This window comes from Pomacea canaliculata, linkage group LG3 (genome assembly GCF_003073045.1).
Source record: "Pomacea canaliculata isolate SZHN2017 linkage group LG3, ASM307304v1, whole genome shotgun sequence".
Lineage (NCBI taxonomy): Eukaryota > Metazoa > Mollusca > Gastropoda > Architaenioglossa > Ampullariidae > Pomacea > Pomacea canaliculata.
This window is the reverse complement of record NC_037592.1, coordinates 26709936-26725991: the sequence shown is the minus strand read 5'-3', so window position 1 is coordinate 26725991 and position 16056 is coordinate 26709936. Positions and strand designations below refer to the sequence as shown.

General features: G+C 43.3%; 1 protein-coding gene across 1 annotated transcript in view; it reads left to right on the top strand.

Moving 5' to 3' along the window:
- Positions 1-16056, top strand: part of LOC112560873 (inverted formin-2-like) — a 64090-nt gene that overhangs the window by 21704 nt on the left and 26330 nt on the right. Inside the window, 1 exon segment of the mRNA XM_025232976.1 lies at positions 12738-12853. The gene's annotated coding sequence lies outside the window, so the exon portion shown is untranslated.

Sequence of the window (16056 nt, the reverse complement as noted above, 5' to 3'; positions counted from 1 at the left end):
CACGCTAATGTGATGTGTGAGGTCTGGTGTGACACAGTGTGATGGGGATTCCTGTGATGGGAGGAATGTGGTCCTAATGTTGATAGGGTGTAACGACGTGTGACGCGGATTCCGGATTTGACTTTATCGAGCTTATAAACAAATGTTGTTTTCAGCGATATCAATTCTTCAGAAGCTATGTCTCGCTTTCTCTCAGGACTTAATTGTTATCACTTCATAATACCATAAAGGGCTAACGACCATCAATCAGTTTCTTTCAAGTTTTGTTTTCTAAGAAGCTGTCAGACTTTTACCTACAACATATATTCCGAATCCTTCAACTGTGACCTGTACGTAACTGTGTGATAGGACACGTTCCCGTTGATCGGATCTGACAAAAAAAAAAATTTCTTCATTACCGTGACTCGTGTTGGACAAAACTAGAAATTGCGGCACGAAAAATTACGATCCAATTAATTACATAGAGTTAGATATTGAGTTAGTACTCCACATGTTCTTTAAACAACATCAGCGGCTATCACCTTTTATAATCAGTCAAATGTGATGTTAGTTCATCGGTTTCCCATGGGACTGATTTGAGGAACACTTCAGTAAGCCATTTTTAGTGATTTTTACGATGCGGTTTCAAAAACTGGAGTGATCAGCACAAGATGGATTGTACTGTGGGGCAGTAACGTAGATGGTGACGTAGTACACGACGTAACCTACTGTCACGTAGTAGAGTATCAAGACGTTAGGAAACGGAAACCTCTACAAGCTTTAATAACTCTCTAGCTGCAGAAATCAGCAAACAAACAAAACAGAACCGTTTAAAGATCGTTCTGAGCTCATATGTACAACCTTCTCTTGAAATGATAAAACTAGCCTGATGTGCTCTCACACTGACGTCACTTCCGATGTTTTGCTGAGTCTGGCGGCATGACGAGAGAAGCTGAAATTGTTAACAGAGAAGATGTTGCAAGTCTCGCACAAAGTCTGACCCTTCCTACGTGATTCACACACGTGCTTTCAAGACATGCTGTTATTAAGTGTCGTGGCGAATCATCTGTCACGAGATTCACACAGTTTAATTTATTGATGATCTCGAGTTTTTGGTGTGAATCATCATCTGCGTCACATTCTCAAGCCTGCAAGACGACGACGACGACCCCACACAGCGAATGAAGTTGATGGTGTAAACTGTGAAAAGCGATCGAGCAATGGCTGACCACGTGATAGTGCGGAGAGCTGAGTCCCCTTGCTGCCCCCGACCTGCCTGCCCCTGTTGCCTGGTAAATGCAGTAGATTCTTTATTTTCTTATTGCAGATTATAAGCCGCAATTTTGCAAATATCTTTATTTTGGAAGCTATGATCATTTATGATAGTGTCTAATACATGACACAAATCTGTCTGATTCTGATAAACCGTTACTACAAAAATATATGTTAGCTCTAAATGTCTAATAACGATGTTTGCTTTCCCTCTTGAAAGTACGGCAAATAAATACTAAAACGGGATAAATTTCTCTCAAAAATTGCAGAAAGGAATCTGATACTGTTTGGTATAAACAATAATTAAGTATGAATACTTTATGATCATACCAAAATACAAGAATAAATGTATTTTTCGAATAAACTAGTCATTTGTAAGTGGTCATTTTTCTTAGGTCCACGCACAAAAAATGCCATCATGCACACAATATTATCCCGATGCAAAAGCCTTGCCATAGATTAGCACTCGCGCTGACATCTAATACACACAGTGTAATTTTATGCCCTCGAGGGACAGCTGCCTCGCTTCTGGTTATTTAGAATCCTTCCATTTTGTAATAAAGTATTAAGGACACTCGGTGTTGCCCGGATGATGTCCTTCACTTGACAGGCTGTCTGTGCTCAATGTGCTCGCAGACCGGATCAAAGAGCAGCGGGGCACGCCGCCCACTTTTAGCGAAGAGGAGTTAGGAAGCTACGGACCGCTGCGGCTCTCTGTTTTTCTATCATGCCTTCTAACATGAAGTGATAGTCGAAGTTTCCTCTGCATAGTAGATTTTGGTTGTTTATTTTAATTTGGGGTCCCAATAGAAGTAAAATACACAGTAAAATAAAAAAAATAAAAATTTCAGAGCGAAATAGAGGTCTACAGTTCTCCTGTATTCAAAGGAGTAATCTTCAAAACTTTGTTGCAATCATCATCACTCACACACACACACATGCACTCTACCTTTGCTATATTAATAAAGCAAGTGACTCATAGCAGTAAAACTTTTAATAAAATGAAGCTAAAATCTCCAAGGATGTACAGATATTACGTGTACGTGTGGGAGGTGAAAATACTCTCCAGTGTATTTATTTACTTGCATGTCACTGCGATGAACCAGCTTTTAATCTACCATTTTCATTTTCTCTTTCAATTTAATTCTCTTTGATAATCTATCATTGTTATTTCCCTCTAGGCCTGTCGGTTCACTAGCTATGCTGCTTTGATGAAGACAGTAAAACAAAAAAAAAACTAAAGGTTTTGTTATAAACATCCACCCGGGTTGATTTTTTTCGCTATTTCTTCCAGCTCGTGTGGATTCAGTGCAGAAAGTATGAGAAAGTGAAATTCTTGTACTTCTTAATGTCCAGAGTGTATTGCAACCTGCGCAGTACCTTTCCACCTGCGACGGTAGTGAGCTTTGTGCACCTGTAGCTTACTTTCCGTCCGTGTGTGAGAGAGAGAGAGAAAGAAAACTAGAGAAAGAGCGTGCGTTGACGGCTGGGTGGGACAGTGTAAACAAAAAAATCTTGTGTCAATCTTCAATTCTTTCTGTTGCTACCTGGCATTGCAGACCTGGAACATCTAGGTAAAGATCCACGTTAACATCCATATAAAGGATTTATGTCCAGGTATGTAGTAACAATGTCTGGGGGAGGGTTTCCATGCTTACCCGTCGTTACAGCTTCGGATCTTTGCCGACAGACGAAAGCTGTGCCGCTTGTCCCCTTCGATCCGACATTTTCTGGGTTTGCTGCGGTAGAGCTCATCGACCTCCAGCTCTTGACTGACGTCTGGAAGATAACAGTGGTGCGAGAGGTGCTGACGTCGGCGCAAAACCTCAGGCGGCGGTTCGATCTGGGGCTTGTCTTGAACAAACTCCATGATAACGTGGGATGAATAAATAGAAATCCCCAAATCCATCGCGCATCCACTCCAACCCACCCGACAGCTGTTTCTCTGTCCCCATCAGTCGTCAGCATGGTTATCGAATGCTCACCTGGCGTGTAGATGTTTTCACCTTGTTAAACGAGCACCAACTTCTCTGCTTTCAACGAAAACGCGTACGAAACGAACAAACGTCAGAGATAATAATTCGCGTTGTTAACAGCAACCATCTTCATCGGTTTATTAAAATAACTCGCGACGAGCTCGTGCAGAAGTGACGGAGGGAGAAAGAAGACTGACAGATCAACTGGCATTGAACTGCTAGCGGAGAGAGAGAGAGGCAGAGATAGGGAGCGGGAGACAGAGACACATGCGTGGAGCGAGACTGCACGGGCATCGCGTGCCTCTCCTTCACTGACGCATGCGCATGGAAGCGGAGGCTGATGGAAAGAAATAGCGAGCGTCAGGGAGGACAGACCATCGTCTGCGCGCTGTTCCCAGAGATGCATGCCCGGCTACATTTTGTTTCCAATGGCTGAGAAAACAACGGGACTGTTTTCATTAGAGAGGGAGTTGGTTAAGGCCGGTCGCATCTGGAGTCCCTCTCGAGACATTTTTTTTTTTTACCTTCACTCCTGGAGCAGGACGGGACTCAGTTCTGAATGCTGATTACAGGAAAGGATTACGCGGTCGTCAGTGTGTAACCACCCGTACTTTACCTGTTACGGACAGGTGCCACTTGATTTGTGCACGCTTGGATTGCGGACAGTACCTGTCTCTTGGAAGGGACTGGCAGGCTGCTGACAGGTAGGACGGACTTTAAAGTCGTTTCTATCCCTGGAACAGTTTTTTTTCGATGGAAAATGGTACAAATAATTTTTAGAATTTTTAAGAATATTTTTAAGAGAAAGGTTGTGGTGTTTTGCTATTTTTGTTGGATTTTTGTTTCTCCCTAGCGAGTTATTGGGTTTCATGTTTGACCTGCCAACCCGTGGTTTTGATATGCCAAAATTACGAGCGTTGTAGACGAGGGCTAGAAATAAACCTAGGTAATGTCATCTGAGTGTCTAGAATCTAATATAGGTTCTCGTTAGTCTCTTCGATCGCAGTATTAATGCCTGTGAGACTCTCAGAACTGTAAGTCTACTTTAGGGTGTTCCTCTCACCTGTTCTGTTCAATAATTTTCGTGAAAACGTCATGTGTGAAACCGTCAACGACCATCACACTTCCATTTCTATTGTTGGAAGCCTGTCTACAGACAGATGGCATCGATCAGGCACTAAGAGAGAACTTGCAAGACCTTACCAACAGACTGACGGACAGTTCGAACGTATATATGGAGTGGAGCCCAGCACCGACGAAAGTAAAGTCAACGGCAAAGCATAATCTACATGAGTAGAAGTACGGCTCGAAGAAAGTAAGCAAAATAGGAAGCACCCTCTCCTAGGACGGCCACTCAACGACAGATATCGGCATCAGGAGCACAACAACAACAACAACGGCAAAGGCTAAGCTGGACAGAGTCTGGTGCAGACATAACATCAGGTTGACCACATACTACAATGTGCACGAGTCCCTTATAGTCCCCATCTTGTTTTATGATGTGAAACTTTGACTTTGCTTGCGGATTCGGAGAAAAGAATTCAGGAATTCGAGAACAAGTGGCTGAGGATCTCTTAAAGAAAACATAAAATTGATGTCTTTTTACGAAGCATGGCCTCCACACTCGTAGAACACCAGGAACATAAACTGCACCGACTCTAGCAGCATAAGTAAATACAAAGTACTAATTAACAAGAAACGCAATGTTCACATTGCCGTCAGCTGTGTCATTATTTTCTCTTTCTATTTTATATTCAATGTGTATTGGCGTGGCAGTCCCTGGAATTTCGCGGCCATGTGCAGGTGCACAATTTGCACATGCCTAAGGTCCCCCTCCCGTAACACCGGTACTAGTCAAGGGACGAATAATGAATGAATGAATGATGTTGGTGCCATTCTTTCGTTGCAGCTGTTTATGTCCGCTCTCCACGGCCAAGCTTGTTTTTGAGATTCATAAGCCAAGGGACATTGACGAAATTGCAGATAATTTTTGGGAGGTTGTTTATGATAGTTCGTTTGTTGTTTTCGGCATTTTATCTAAGGAATTTTAGATTGTCCCACATTAGGTACACCGCAGCCTTGAAATTATGGGCCACAAACATCCAGCGGACGTCCACGGTTTTCAGGCTATGGACGATCTCTTTGGATGATAACTGGACCTTCCGGCCCCTGTCCCTCCCCAGCGCCACCATTGGACGACAGCTGTTTCACGATGTAATGCTACCCGGCTACCCGTTCTCGTCCTGTGTGCTTCCGTTTAACCGCGTGTTCGCTCGACTCGAGAGGTGGAAGTGTGGCACCAACGCTATAGCCCCATTCCTAGTTATCTCACGACAGGCGAGAAGGTCGAGATGTTTTGACATGCGCAAATCTAGTCTTGTGTTCTGTGAGGCAGCTTTCTGCGCTTTCTCATGCCTCCGTCACCAACCCACCCACTCTTCCTGATGAAGAAAAGGAGGGATGGATGAATCAGCTGATGCTATGTGAATTTCCTAAACGGCTTGTGTAGCTTCTACACCTCCCCATCCCTTCCCTGGCTGTCCTCCTCCTCACGACATCGGCAGATTAATGCGGCCAATGTCAAGGAATCCGATCGGCTGAAATAATTACCGGATGGAAGCTACAGAGAGCGGGCAGGCGGTAAAAAGACCTCCGGACGTTTTACGACATTGGATGCTTTGCAGACGCGGAGTGCTCCACGCTATGCCATCTTTTAAAGTGAATGTTCGCTCAGCGCCATCTGGTAAAATGCAAAACTGTAACGGTTCTTGGGAGAAAAAAAACTGTACTGCGTGGTCGTCTCCTCTCAAGTATACTGTACATGCTAGCGAAGGCGAGACATACACACAAACATCGCGTGTCTTAGAGCAGCAAAGAAGTTGGCAACAACTAGACTCTGGAAACAACTAGACTCTAGCAGCACCACCAGCAGCCTATTCGCCGTTTTGAATATCACACAGAAAGGCATCGAAGCGTGACTAAACTCACACGCATGGCTGCGAAGGCATCTGCTGGCAGCAGGACGGTGAAATGACGGATGGACTGGTACACAGACGAGTTCATGGCCATACGAGCTGCAGGTTGTTTTATTTCTTTGTTGATTCTAAATGCATTATGACAGTTTTGTTTTGTTTTTTTCTTTTGTTTTGTTTTGTTTTGTTTTTTTGTTTTTGTTTTTGTTTTGTTTTTTTTTTTTTGTTGTTGTTGTTGTTTTTGTCTGTAGAGAGACAGATAGAACTCTACTGTTAAGGCATATTGCTTCAGAACATTGTTAGATTACACATCTGTCCTTAATAACTCTTTATTTTATTTTAATTTGCTTAATTCAGGAGGTGCCTTTGTTCCAGAACGTCCCCACAATTTATGGTATAGTTAGTGGCAGGGAGTTATAACATTTTGATTGTGATTTAAACCGAAAGGACACGCGCTTATAAACATTAATTACTTCCCTTTCAGTTCTTTCCTCTGAGTAATTTTCCCAGGAATACCATGTGTGTAGAATGTCTGTGTATGAACTGGACCAACAGATCATTGAGCACAGAGACGTTTTCACGGGGGACAAACTGCTATAACATTCGAATTAAGTTCTGTAGCTCATGATATTTACAGCCCATCGTAACGGTAGCTAATCATGGCAGTGAAATCCACTCACGCGATGACAAGCTGCAGAATATGTGCAGGAACCGAACTGTGAAGACTCGAGGTAGTTCAGGTGACCGTCCATTATTCAGCTTCCCGCTCGTTATTTTTATTGAGTTACGACTCCTGCCATTTTCAATGTAATTTCCTCAGGTAATAAATCACGATAATAAGCACTAGGAGGAGTTTGCGAATCATTCATGCCGTGCCTTTTATCCTTATTGCAGGTTGAGAACCTTCCGAAGAAAATACAAAAACTAGATAGTAATCTGCCTAGTAACAACAACACAAAGTTTCCCTCTTGCTAGAAAAAGGAGAGGGAAATTCATAATGGGAATGTCAGGACAATGAAAAAGTTGTTTCCCGGTATTTAAAACGTTATACCAGATGAGAGAAAAAATCCAGTGCACTAGAATAAAAGAAAATCACGTGATGTTGTAACTAGTCACCTTCTCTCTAGTCTTCATCATCAATCGAATCACATTTTCGTTCGTAACCTGAGATACCTTCTGACCAATAACTGTATGCTCCTGACAGCATCTATAGGCACTGTGGGTCAAGGTTACGACGGGCAGCAACTCGGCCGTCACAGCACCTTTAACGGTCTATTGGGTTGCATTTTTTGAATTAGTACAAGATTCTATTTCATCAAATCTGGGTGAATACCTGCCTTCCGACCTCTACGTACACACCTACAAACATCCTCATGCACAGAAAGAGTTCCACAACAGTGACGTCAGGATTGTGCATGAAAACGTTATGATCGGGAACACAAATGTTTACAGACGTGACGTCACGATTTGACCTCTTTCTGCGCATAGTGATGTTGGTAGTCTATGTGTATAGAAGGGTATATGGGTGGAAGGCGGGTATTCATTCATATTTGATGAAATAGAATCTTGTACTGAGCTTTGCTTGGAAAAAATAATCTGCTCCCAACCAGACCTTTAATGTCGTGATCTCTCTCCCTCTCTCTCTCTCTCTCAAAATATCAACCGCTCGCGCATGCGCAAGAAAACGTGGTTCCGTTTTGTTTGTGCGGGATTAATCGCGGCAATAAAAACATCGCAACATAGAGATTTCCTGTCTCAAGCATCTTGGATTCGCAGTCGAGGTTGTGTTCTCCACTTGCCGTGTACCCGACCCCACTAGCAGGTCAAGACTGAGGTGTGTGTCAACGCAGCTGGCGTAACACTGGACTTAACTTTTTTTTTTATCCTGCCCAATCATATCTTCTAACTTTACCCACTAACCGGCTCTCGGGCCCTCAGACGCATCACCCCTAGACGATCTTGAAGCTGTGTGCGTGTCTCCGTCAAACAGGTAGGCAGGCATTTCTTGTGATACTACTGAGGACATAAACTATTAAGGCATGTTTATAACTTTCATTTTACCTCCTCAAATGTCTGTCGTTGTTGACAGAGACATTCTAGACCCACGTTTGTTTGTTTGTTTGTTTGTTTGTTTGTTTGTTTGTTTGGTTGGTTGTTTGGTTGGTTGGTTTGTTGGTGTTGGTTGTTTGGTTTGGTTGGTTGTTGGTTGGTTGGTTGGTTTGCAACTTTCTTGCATTGCTTTAAGATGGTTACGTCAGGTTAGGTTTAGGGTTCAGTTTCCTCTCATGGACTCAGAGTGAGTTCAGAGTGCACTTCGAGGCCACAAAGGTCGTGGACCCTCGACAGGTCACATAACCGTCGATATTGCTTTCCCAGTTTTCAGGCAAACGTGCGCAGACGTTATCGCGAGAAATAAATCTCCATACAACGAGAGAGTCAATCCACCCGCGGGTATAATCAACTGTGTAGGCGGTGGACTTTGTGGGATCCTTTTTTGTCAGTTTTACACTATCTGATGTTGATCTTGTCGGGTGGTCAGGTTTCCACTTTTAAATGGTATTTCTGTTTCTCTTTATTCTCCTGTTGTCCTGGGTTCAGCTCTGGTCTCGGACACTCTATTTTTTTTCTTCATGTAGTATCTGTTTGCACGGCCTTGCCGTGATGTAGCTGTAGTTGCAGGCTTGGCGTACAACAACAACCTCCTCTCCCCTCGACTACCTATATTTTTGTGTAAGATACATTAACTGGCAACTTTGTACATTTTGTGTATAAAAGTGTGTGTGTGTCGTGTGTGTCGATGCTCATGATGATCGACCTCCTGCGTGGTTCTGGTTAATCGAAACATTGAGGAAGCTAGATAGCATCTTACTGTCCTCATCTCCTCCTGCCATGCGCTGTGGAGTAATTAAGACTTTCGTGTTCCCTGAACACCAGACTGCAGGCAAACTATAGCCTTATAGTCACTCTTTATCACAGCCGGCGACAGGCTTGAAGAAGGCGCCTTGAGGCAGTCCTGCTATCTCACGACGAGTCTCTCCCCCTCCAGCCTGGTTACCTGGGTGCAGGCCTGTTATCGCGGTCATCTGTGTTATCTGTCGAGAGAATAGCAAAGCTGTGGTGGTGGGGGTGGGACTGGTGGGAGGGGGGGACATGACACAAGAGTCCTTGCCCTACGGACACAATTTTCAGACACTGCTTGCCACTTGTGTTTTCTGACCTGCCGCTGTGACCCCATGTTTAGGTGAGCAGCTGGTGGAGGAGCCGTTGGAGGCAAGAGCAGAGACTGATAACAGGAATCGGAAGGTTATTTTTGCAGGATATATTTAACAATGATCGGGAAATGACCTAAGAGGATACTTGAAACTTCATCCTGAACGACGCATATTCCCAATTTGGGGGGAAAAGCGGAGGCTTATTCGCATCCTCTTTCTCTCCCTCCTCTTTGTTTCTCTCTGTGTGTGGTGCATTCTCGTGCGCTTTAGACTGCAGATTCTGGACACTTTGTGCATGGCTCTCATCCCAGATTGTCTCAAAAACTCACGTTCAAACTTCAGACCTCAGTGAAGACTATCGTGGTGTATATAGTCAGTCGCTGCCTGACGTTGCCGACATTGTGAAGAAATTGGAAACGAGGCATTCCCCGCAGTGAGTACATGGATCTCGGGATTGTCTGCTCGTCCTGGTCCGTTAGCCGCGTTGCTGGTCAGAAAAGATAGACCTCTGTTTGTCTGTCTGCTTATTATTTATCGATCTTTGTCTTACTGTTTCTCTGCTTGCATGCTTCTTTTCTTTCTCTCTCTCTTTCTCTCTATCCGCGTACCACATACACCACCTTTCTTATTTCCACTTGTATGCGCGCGCGCGAACGCACGTGTGCTTGTGTGTGCTTTTTATCTGTTTGTATTTTGTGTTGTGTTATTTTATTTGTTTATGGTGATAACCCTAAACAGTGGTCGCTAAAGATGATTTCCAGGATTGTGTTCGCCAGTGAGGGCTGATTATACTTTCATAAAACGCCGATGCTGAGTAAAACATAATTTTCTGTACTCAGTCTATAATATCAAATAAAACTGAATGCCTCGGCAAGACAACTCATTCCTATGGGGAACACAATGAGCTTGACGATGAGAGGAATTTGAAGGAACAATAAGACAAACCACGTAATGGGAGACAACCTTAGCTTCTTGATATTGTTATACAGGGTTAGCTGCCCGCTACGTACCAAGGTTGGCCGCATTTTTTTCTGGATAGAATGTTGTTTAGAATTTTATTTTAAGGGGGTGTATTTTGTTTTAATTTATGTATATTTTGGTAAATTATGGCCTTAAAAATGAAACTCAATACACTTGCGTCCTCTTAGTGTTCATATGAGCGGAGAGTTGGCTAGTCTTGTTTCGATGGCTTGAACGAACACACAAATAATTCTCTTTTGCATTTCAAAGAATTTTTCCAACTGTTTTGCTTTGCTAGAGATAACACAAATGACCTGTACGACAGGGATCTTTCGGGCATTAGTTGCTATGTCCAACATTCGCAGGAAATGTATAGTACCCATTCTGGTCACGCTAGAATAAAAACCTGGGGATGAGGGTGTGCAAACTGCGTGGGTGTGCGCAAGGATTTATTTTACCTGTGGTCCGTGACCCGTGCCGCCACAAGGTGTTTACAGAGCTTGCGGACATTATAGTGTCGCCAAACTGTGAGCAACAGCCAGGGGAATGCTAAACATGCAGGTTAACAGGTAGGCACTTCGCGGGGGAGGTTGACAAATGACAAATCTTTATTTACAAGGGTAACGGAATAAAAAAAAAGTTAAGCGTATATCGAGCTCTGAAGTAAGGAAACCGGGACACTACTTGACTATAAAACAAGAGCATTAAAGAAAAAAAATTAATCAAACAAATATTTTCAAAGATTGGGGTTGTCTAATTTGACAGGGATTTTTGACTAGTGAATAAGTAATGCATGGTTCGTGTACATTTTTTCATTGTTAGTAGGTGTTGAGAGAGAGAGGCTGAGACAGGGAGACAGCTGTTCATAAAAATAAAGGGTACTGCGCACACGATCGGGTGATTTTCTCGTTGCACATTTGCAAAAATTACAAAAACAATTGTCCCTTTGTCAGGTAAAGCATCATGTCATAACCCCGAGTCATCCTTAAACTTGTCACTGAACAAAAAAGCAAAAAAAAAAAGCAACTTTCTTGCTCTGTTCGTCACTTGCTGTCTTGTGTCCAGCTGCTTACAACACGTGTGTCTGCTGCGTAGCGGAAAAATGAAGCGGATGGATTCCAAGTAGAATCTCAAATCCCCTGGAAACAGCATAAACCAAATATTGCTGCTCCAACTGAAAGTGCATCGCACAACCCACCCATTACAGATCTTTGTCAAAGAGATGTACACTGAACAACCCACCCATTACCCAAAAAGCACTGTTATTAAGGGGATGTGCAGAAAGTGTTGCTTAAAATGATAGCTGGCTGGGAGCTATCCCTCCCTGTCTGTCACCTCACATTCCCCTCACTTTTTTTTTGGTAGAGCCGCCCATTATGTTCTGCCGTCAGTACAAAAGTGGGGCTGGCTGGCCATTACATCCATCTGGTCTTTAGCAAAAACCAGGCACAACAGTCCATTTTCTTCGCTAGAGAAACTGGTGAAATGCATGTCACAAGTTCATTTCCCTTGTTGGAACCCATCTCCGTTGTGCGTCTGTTGTCAAGCATGACAAGTAAACTGCGAGTGCAGATTGCTAGGGTCACCCCGGTCACACTCACATCAAACCTCCAGTTTTTAATTATTATTTTTTTCTCAGAATGACCAGTCTGCGGATGGCTTGGGAGTTTGCTACCGTCAATTGTTGTCTCGCTAGGCGTTGTGCGAATGTGGTTGTGCGTTGGCTGTGTGCATAAGTAGGACAGAGAATGGTGCGCTGTGCGTCTGTGTGAGTTCGTGTAGTGGCATGTGTTTGTGTGAGTGTGTGGCTGTGTATATGTGACTCATTTTCTCCCTCACCCCTTCACCCCATTTTCAGCTTGGGTTTTGTGTTTGTGCATGTCATTGATGACAAAATGGCGGTGTGCTACACATCGCTTCGTCTCGAAACCTTGCTGCTCTCAAAGTCACATCATGGCATTTTGTACATGTGGGAGGGGAGGAGACAGAAACTAGGTGAAGTTCCTATTTGTCCTTTTGTCCACGAAACAAAAAGGTCTAGACAAATGAAACTAGATCTGAAGATAATAGACAATTCAATAATACTTAATTAGAAAAACACAGCAAACATCAACGAACAACGAAAACAAAACCACAACTTGAATGCATGAACGCAGCTCACTCAAATGATATATTAAAACACGCAGCAGGTGACAAGCCAGACAACAGGAAAGGTATGGGCATCAGTGAGACAGCAATGCAAAAGATCAAAGCCTCGGTATAAGTGCATATGTAGTGTAGACCAGTGTAAGTGCAGCCAGCAGGAGAGAGACAAGGTAACAGCAGCCATCAGTCTAACCGTCAAACTCCTGCTTTTGTCTGTGCAGGCGTGTGGCACCATGTCAGGAGTCTTCAGGCGGATGTCCAACTTTGTCTTCCGCTTTAACCGGAAGTCTCGGTCAGCAGACGACAACGCCGCTGATGACAAAAGCAAGGATCGGAAGTAGGTTGTAGTTGTCGCTGTTCATGTGTGTGTATGTTGTGTGGTTTGTTTTTGCTTTTTTTATGTGTTTTTGTTCTTTTTATTCGATTTTGGGTCTGTTTTTGACTGTTTCGTTTTTAAGGTTTAGTGCTGTTTTTTTGGTTTTGATATTTGTGTATATTGCAGTCATAAAAAAATTGAAGGGAAAAAACCCTCTTCTACGCCACATCTCCTTCCCCCTTCCTATTAATTTACTCTCGCCACTTTCCATAATTCGTTTTTTACTTTTTCCAATCATACCGTATGTTTGACGGGGGATAAACATCAGACCCAGGCTATAATTTCTTATCGCTTCATTTGTATCAACTGTTCATTATTATTCGACCATTCCATTGTGCGCACTGCTGACTGCTCTTTGTTGTCACGGAGTCCCATTACTGTTCTTTATTAACCCCTAGGGTCGTCATTACGGTCATGACATTTTCATTGCACAAAATCTATCTTCCGTTGACTGCTTTTTTAACCTTCACTCCACCACCTCACCCACCCCATCCTTTTCATTTTCGAACCTCTGTGTTCCGCAAATAATAGAAGGATAATCTCGGTCCTCCGACGGCAGGACACAAAAATTTTTTTTGGCAATGACATGTGCATATGTCACTGGTCCATTTGATGCTGATGATGAAAGCTTGTATTGTCCTCTTTCGACATAAATGCCTTCTAGTGATCATTAGAGGCATTAGTGCAAGGCTCGAGCAATGAGGACAACTTCCCACTTCCGGTCGAAAGCCGCATGTCCTTCTCACATGCAGTGCGAGGCCAATTATAGACGATGACTACAGTCGTGCCTGTTGGAGTGTACACTCAATGACGCATGCGTGGTGGCCTCGCTTACATACGAACACACACAAAGCTTACAGGGAGGGAGGCAGGCTGTCAGGGAAGGGAGGATGGGAGCATAACAAACAGACGACACGAAGCAGAAAAAAGAAAATAAAACTGTTCAGATAAGACGCTTTGTGCTGGTGCGCAAGATATTCTCCTTCGTGGCGCGGTAAGAAGAGGAAGGGAACATTGAACCTCCTCCAGCTCGACAGTTTTACTACGAGGCCCCTCCCTTCCGCCTCCTCAGTCTCATCCAACGGGGAGGCATGTTGACTAACAAGTGACAGTGCTGTGGGCTTCACCTCTCGTTTGGGTGAGATCGTCAAGCGTTTGCACGCGTGACTGAGTCCTGTCCGCACTATCACCGATGCGGCTGGTGTGTAGGACAACTTGCCGTTCGTTATTACTGCATTCCGTTCATGTCAGACTGTACAAAGCGGTCTCTGTACATCGCCGGCCATACTTGCCCAGTAACGCTCTACCAGCCACCAGGGTCACCGGCACAAAATGGAGAAAAGAAGAAGCTCGGAAAGTAGAGGGCGGTCTTTGTCAACTATCTTTTGAATTTGTTTTCTCGGTAAGTAAGATGGAACTTTCCTTTGCTTGTGCTGGGGCGATAAAATGTATTTTTGTTGTTTTTAATCCTGAAACCGTGGTTTTGCTAGACAAGCGACCAGGTGTGAGGTTGGACAACCGCCTGAAAAAACCAGATGACTGTACATTATTCATTCTTTCTCTCACACATTCCTTCCTCCGAATAACCTGGTGACAATAATCTTTTTTTCAATTTTGCTAGTCAGTCCTGTCAGTCAGGCAGGCAGTGACAGTTTGGCTAGTCTGTTGGTCTGTTGGTCTGTGAGCTTACAGATTTGCTTACAGATATACACACCTAAAACTTGTCGAAATCTTAAACAGAAAACTAATAAGTTGGGAAGTTTAGAGGATTACAGACTTTTCCCTTCTACCTATGGAGCTATTAAAATATCAAGGCAGCTTTGTGTAGAAAGCAAGTTGGAGATGACCTTTGCTACATTGGGATTGGCGCTGAAGCATGTTTTCTAGGTCAGGTGAGGTCAGGGTTAGTCCGCTCCTGGTCAGCGTGCTCCCTCTGTGTCATCATTCTGAGGTCAGGGACAAACTAACAAACAATTTAACTTCTGTCCCCAGCCTTTCATTTACAAACTGGGAAAGTAAAATTAAAAAAAAAACACACGTAGTCATTAATTATTGTTTCAATGTGTCGGGTCTGGTTGCAGTGCGAGAGGCTAGAACAGAGAACTGTGCTGCATTGTTTGTTTGTTTGTCATTGTTGGTTTTGATTGTGTTGTTTGTGCATCGTAGTGTAAACGATGTGTTGTAGGAGTGTCCGTGACACATACAAGTTTGCAGCTTAGACAGAATGTCATTGGTTCAACAACTCTGTCACCTGAATCCGGGATCAGAAGAGTCACTTGGCACTCCCAAGTCATGTCAGAGACAACAAAGACGATGTTTATTCTTTACTGAGTGGAACTTACAGTCCTAGACCTTTGTTCCTCAGTCCATCTAAACACACAGATAGATAAATCTTTTCTTTTAATTCCTCTGAGCTTCTTCTGTTGACGAAAAAACGCAAAGCCTACAATTCAGCTCAACTTTTTTTTCTTCTCTATAAGGGTTTCAGTATTAAATTATGTTAGGAGGTTCGTGAGACTCAGGAGATTCTTTATAAAGCTTCAGTTTTTAGAGATTATTTTGAAATGAAATCTCTCAGGAGTAACCAGCTTCCTAGAACTCTGACATAAGAATGTTATTAATGAGTCTAATTAGTGCCATTCAAATGTGTCCGAGGGTATTTGTATTCTGATGTAACATTTGGGACAAGGAAAAAAAGGAAACGTTCTTCAAGTCCAGTCACGGTAAGCGCAGAGGACTGTAGGTGGTTCACTGTGTCTAATGTAAGGTGGGGTCACAACCCCTTCTATTGCTTGGTCCTCAGGTGGAATACCACAGTTCTTGTCACATGTGACTGTTGATTTCATAATGAAATTATGGTTAATGCGGTCCATGAGTAAATCTCTTCAGCTCAAGAATCTTAACTGAAAATACAAACTTTTACCACAAGAATTATAAGTAAACTATATCCTTCTTTCAACATTTGTCTTTTTTTTAAGTAACTTAAAAACATAGATACGTGTACCTCTAGCAGTAAATGCTGGTAAAGGGACACAGTAATCGTGCATCCGGACTTGCCAGAGGGAGTAGGTGGAAAAAGATTTCAACTAACTGCCAGGCATTTATTTACCTGCTGAAACTGGTTCTGCAACCTCAGTGCATCCTTCTCATTTACGTCTTCACAC